Raw genomic sequence first — 6,118 nt, 5'->3', positions numbered from 1 at the left:
CACCTGTACAGGTGGGCACTGATAGCACACATTATCTGGCAGTACTAAGTGCATGACAGCCATGATATCAGCAGCCCCGTCTCTCTACAGCTGTCACCATATAAGGAGGCACCTCTCCATCCCTTCATGGCAGCCCTTATAGGGAAGAGCCTGTACATGGCACAGCCAATAAGCAGGGGCTACAGATGTCACATGCCGCCCTGCCTTCACCAGACCACTGTCTCTCCTTCCTCCACCCACCAGAATGCCAGAGCGCTGCTATGGTGGTCAGCTCAGGCAATGTGAAAGATGGCCTCTGACATTTCATGTGGAAAAGACGCACTTAGGTTCTGCCATATTGTCAGTTGATTGGCTGTTTTGAATGCTGGACTGTCATCTGACTGTGATAATCGCTGACTCACGGGCCCAGATCATGGGCTATCAGCCTTTAGGAAAAACAGCTCCTTGTGTTTGAAATGGCTGGGTCATATAATGATTTGCGTGAGATCAATGTGAGCAGTTAAAGCCAGACAGTACAGGAGGTGAATGCAGGCAGGATCTCTCGTGGGGCCCAGGTTCTAGCTCTGTGAGGTTAAGGGGCCCCAGAAGATTACCCACAATCCCTCAGGTGTACACAGAGTGCAGTGCAGCCCCACGGGGCCAGGTGGGACCCAAACACTTTCATAAGCTGGGTCTTGAACATTTATAGTGAAAATCATATGCACTTTTTAATTACAAATGTATTACAGTAAAAATTTCAGAAATGTAATAAAAATAAAATGTTTTAATTTTTCCTGTTGTTTCAACAGACCTTAAAAAATGAAAGTGTAGTAATATTTAACACACCTGAGCTGCTTTGTGTGAGGCAGTGGCAGGTCTATTTTTGTGACTTGTGAAAAAGGTAAATGAAGTAATGCATATACTACAATACTGAGATAGAGAAAAAGATACTGAAAAAGATGTTCCATAGCAAAGCATGTTTGATTCATATACTGTAGATCCAAATGAAGTATCCAATGACTTTGGAATGATGGCCAATGGGATCTTTGAACCAAGGATGCCAAAGGGGTCATGTGACAGCTCACTGTCAGTGAGAATTGTACAGCAACCTAGCTGCCCCACCCTCCCCCCTCTGCCCCACCCAGCCCCCATGCATCCCAGCCTTCCTCAAAACACATTTGATTTCTTCTGTAACTGTGCGGCCTGACCACACTGATATGGAATGAGCTGTTTCTTATTAGACAGTGAGCCACATACATAGTAAACTCTTCATAATTAGACACTGAAGCGAGTCGATAGACTCAGCTACTGACTCAAATCAAGTCAAGGCTCTCTGTCAGCCCATTTCAGTGAAAATGTCCACTTTTTCCCCTAAAAAGGAAATATGGGAAAAAGTGGGTATTTTCTCAGATGAAGGAGTTCAGACCGCTTTAACCTCCGTGTGGTGACTGCAGTGCCACAGAGAATTTCCAAAACAAACCCAATATTTAATCTTACACAACAGAGTGTTAAGCTAGTGGAACTCCCAGAGCTAAACACAATATTTCATAGCAGCGCACAAACAGTGGACTCCAGAATTATTGGCAAAATAAATTATTCATAAATATGCATTGATAAATTATTGATAAAATAATTCATGAATTTAGTGCTGTGAAATAAAATATTATACAGTTATTGACATAAGCCTTATTTTCCAACATGTGTAAAGTAGTGCACATGATTAATGATTCAATGGACCAACCAAAGTCTTGCATTTTTCTAATAAAAACTTTATTACCCCAAAAAACGGGTTCCTCAATTATTGGCACCCCTGGTTTAATACTTTGTGCAAACACCACTGGCAAAGATGATAGCCTTGAGTCTGTTCCTATAATTTGTGAGACGGTCAGAGAACACATTTGGAGGGATTTTTTTTTACCAGACCTCCATGCAGAACTTTTCAGAATGGTTTACAGGCGTGCTTAATTGCGTTATTGTCACCTTCCTGTCAGCTTCAACCAGTCTGGCCCTTCTCTTCTGAGGTCTCCCATTAACGAAGGCGTTTTTGCCTGTAGAACTGCTGGTCACTGGAATTTTTTTGTTTTTCGTATCATTTCGAAAATCACAGGAGATCAGCAGTTACTCAAACCACCCTGTCCCCATGCTGACATATGGTCTGAACAACAGCTGAACCTATTGACCATGTCTGCATGCTTTTATGCATTTAGTTACTGCCACATGATGATTAAATATTTGCATTAACAAGCTGGTGTACAGGTCTACCTAATCAATTGCACACTGAGTGTATATGCAACATTTTCTCGAATAGATTTCATGTATGCATTCGAATATGAAAGTGGCCATAAACATAATATTAATAACATAAATGGTAAATGGCAGGCATTTATACAGCACCTTTATCCAAAGCGCTGTACAATTGATGCTTCTCCATTCATCCATTCATACACCGACGGCGATTGGCTGCCATGCAAGGCCCTGACCAGCTCGTCAGGAGCATTTGGGGGTTAGGTGTCTTGCTCAGGGACACTTTGACACAGCCCGGGCGGGGAATCTAACCGGCAACCCTCCGACTGCCAGACAACTGCTCTTACTGCCTGAGCCATGTCGCCCCGACATAAGTCATGACATGAATAGCATAATACTTTTAAGTCGAATAAAATAACATGTGAAAAGTTAATACTTGAATCTTACTCCATTTTTGTATGTTTTTCCACATGGGTTGGGATTAGGCTATTAGTTCTGAAGCCAACTTCGGTTCTTGCCTGTTTCGCAGTATAAAGATGCGTGTTCAGTCAAGAGTAATGTTTCCAGACAAAATCTCCCCAAACGCAAAGCATATTACAGAAAAAAACAGAACATCCTTATTAAAATTAAAAACTGTCATCCTTATAAAAATGAGCACTCAGTGCTGTTGGCCCATCAAGTGTTATTTTCGTTAGCTAATTTAGTTAATGCTAATTTAATTAAATAAATATCCCCTGTTGGTAGTCGTTCTTAACGGTCAATTGTGTTTTGCAATTATCTTGCAGTTGCCTTGCTTCATAGAAAAGGATGGTGGCAGGATGATGGCACAGCTTATTCTCAATACCTGGATAAATATAAAGCTGTTACAAAATAAACATGGATACTCACACTACTTCGTGTGGGTGTTGGAATCTTTTAGGTCCTGGGGGTGTAGTGTACGGTGTAGTCCAGAGACGAACAGTCCAAATGACCCGGGTATCATACCCACCAGGGTATTTAAACCGAGCCCTCTGGCCTGAGGGAGGAGCGCTGCACGTGCAACTGTCCTTTAAGCGCTCACATCATCCTCTGGTTAGCGCGCAGGTAATACCCCACGCAGAGGGGCTGAAATAGCTTCTTTTTAAAAAAAAGTATAATACTGCTGCTGCTGCTGCTGCTGCTGCTGCTGCTACTACTACTACTACTAATAATAATAATAATAATAATAATAATAATAATAATAATAATAATACGTATAATATTAACATTAATGTAAATATGTATTAATATTTAAAAATATATCACGTACACTACACGCACCAATGACAAAAAATAGCTATAAAAACTACAGTAAACAAGTGTAAACGGTGGGATTGATAGGCGATGTATGGTACCTAATTCCAATTCAAACCACTCTCTGCCTTCGTGGCGTCAACCTCGGCTATATATTCCAACCAAACTACAAGTATTGGTTTTGGTAGTCTTGTTATTCACAGTTTTTAAAGTTATATTGACATTGGCATGTGTCATGGAATAGAGGTAATAGTGGTAAGTTGTTGAAAGCTCCGAGTTCGCGATACTGTCCGACGTGCGCACAACTTGGGGCAACAAATTGGTTCATGACATGGACAAACGCGTCTGACATGAAAATCCACACGATTCACCTGCAAGGTTCAGCATGTGTGGAATCAGTCAAAGTTCAATAAATATATTGTGAAATAACTACATTACAATGATGTGCAGGAACGTGTCGACACCGATGGTGCATCTTTCTGTTTCATGCTCTCAATCTCTCCAAGAACAGCGTACATAGTATATAAGGGTAGCCTAACCCTGTGGTTCCCAACGCTGGCCCTGACCCCATGTGTATGCTGGTTTTCGTTCCAACCACTCCAAAATCCCAATCCCAGTTGCAATTTTAATATGTTCATTTTTCTCTATTTTAATTTTGATTATTTACCCTCTCAAACCACATTATGTCTGAAAGCATTCCATGAAGACAGTCTGTTGTGCATCTTATTATATACCTATTGCAAACAATTACATTAAAGAGGTAACAACATTAGTTTACATATGGGCACTAAAACTAGCAAATGATAACTAGCCAGACCATTGAGAATGAACTGGGAACTTTACCATCACAATGAACTGAGCAGAGCACAGCACAGTGCTGCAGTTGTAGCCTTTCCACATAGAGCTTTGATGCATTGTGGGTTCAGAGATGATCTTCTGCATACCACTGTAGTAATGTGTGGTTATTTGCTTTACTGTCACCTTCCTGTCAGTTTTGACCAGTCTGGCCATCCTCCTCTGACCTCTCTCATTGACAAGGCATTTCCACCCGCAGAACTGTTGCTCACTGGATGTTTTTTGTTTTCCGCACCATTCTCTGCAAACTCTAGAGACTGTTGTGTGTGAGAATCCGCACATCATTCCACAGTCAAAGTCACTTAGAACAGATTTCTTTCCCCATTCTGATGGTTGATGTGAACATTAACTGAAACTCCTGACCTGTATCTGCATGATTTTATGCATTGCACTGTTGACACACAATTGGCTGATTAGATAATCGGATGAATAAGTAGGTGTTCCTAATAAAGTGCTCTGTGAGTGTATAACCACACTAATTCCCCTTTTTTATGAACAGGCATAGATGATGAATGTAAGAGCCAGTCTTCTGTAGCTACGTATCAGGCAGTGCACATAATCTTTTTTTTTCACTGGAGAATACATTTGCCTATTATTTGCCTAACTGAATGGGAGTATTCATAAAGTGATAGCAACGCAGACAGAGAGCTGTTTTGTATATTTACTGTCAGTGGTTTTGGGGTTTTGACATTGAATAATGAATAACTTGAATAACTTTAGACAGATAACTTTAGGAGCGTGTTTTCAAAAACCAGGAATGGCCAAAATTTTTGCAAACACACATTACACCTCCACTATTGCTAAAATTATAATAGCTGGACACGCATGTAAATATTAAGTAGACCTATTATGGCCACACTTCCTCCATGTAAGATGAGCCTAATTGTTTTGGGTAATATATTTTAATGTATCCTGTATTATCACATTGAACTGTATCTGTTAACTACTATCCATGTCTAAGGAGAGGAATCATCCCTAGCTTTTAGATAATTGGAATTAGCACATAAATAATATGCATAAATTATTTGTTGCCTACTCTTACTATAGTAATGCTTGAGACTGTAAAACTATGATGATTTATTCTGGCTATCTAGTTGTTCAAATGACAGAACTCTCATACACAAGATAGCCGATATTTAAATAAACTGTAGCTTTTATCTCAGTTACTATCATCTAGCACTAACTCCAGTACTATGCGTTGAACAATATTGCGAAATTACAGCGCACCACTGTCAACAATTACTTACGAGACTGCCTTAAGAACTGAACTACATAGTATCTCCACTAGATGGGATTACTGCTTCATAAGCATTTAAGGTAGGGTGTATAATCATTTCAGGATTGTATGCTAATGTCTTTAGCATAAAGACATTAGCAAGCTAGGTTGGGATTTACAAGCTAGGTTGAAGGGCTTGTGTCATACTTTGCCAACTTGCAAAAGTCTCCTCGCTGCTTTTATGCTGCTCTTCATTTTGTAGTAGTTTTTATATATTTAATTTAAACTGCATTAAAACATAGGCTTAAACCCCTTCTATATTAAACAGAAAATGGCTTGTAGGTAGTGAGACATTAAAGTACCAATGTCATTCTGGTGATTAAACACAGATTTGTTGGCATGCCAACCGTTTGGAGATCTGCAGATCAGCCCTCTCAAAACGATTAGCATAATATGTGCCAGAGAAATGTGAAAATTGAGGAAAACATTTGTGGCAACGAGGAAGCCTTTACTCCAGGTGCATGCTAAATTTCAATCCATATCACAATGCAT

The sequence above is a fragment of the Conger conger genome, chromosome 16 (genome assembly GCF_963514075.1).
Source record: "Conger conger chromosome 16, fConCon1.1, whole genome shotgun sequence".
NCBI lineage: Eukaryota > Metazoa > Chordata > Actinopteri > Anguilliformes > Congridae > Conger > Conger conger.
This window is presented reverse-complemented; position numbering follows the sequence as displayed.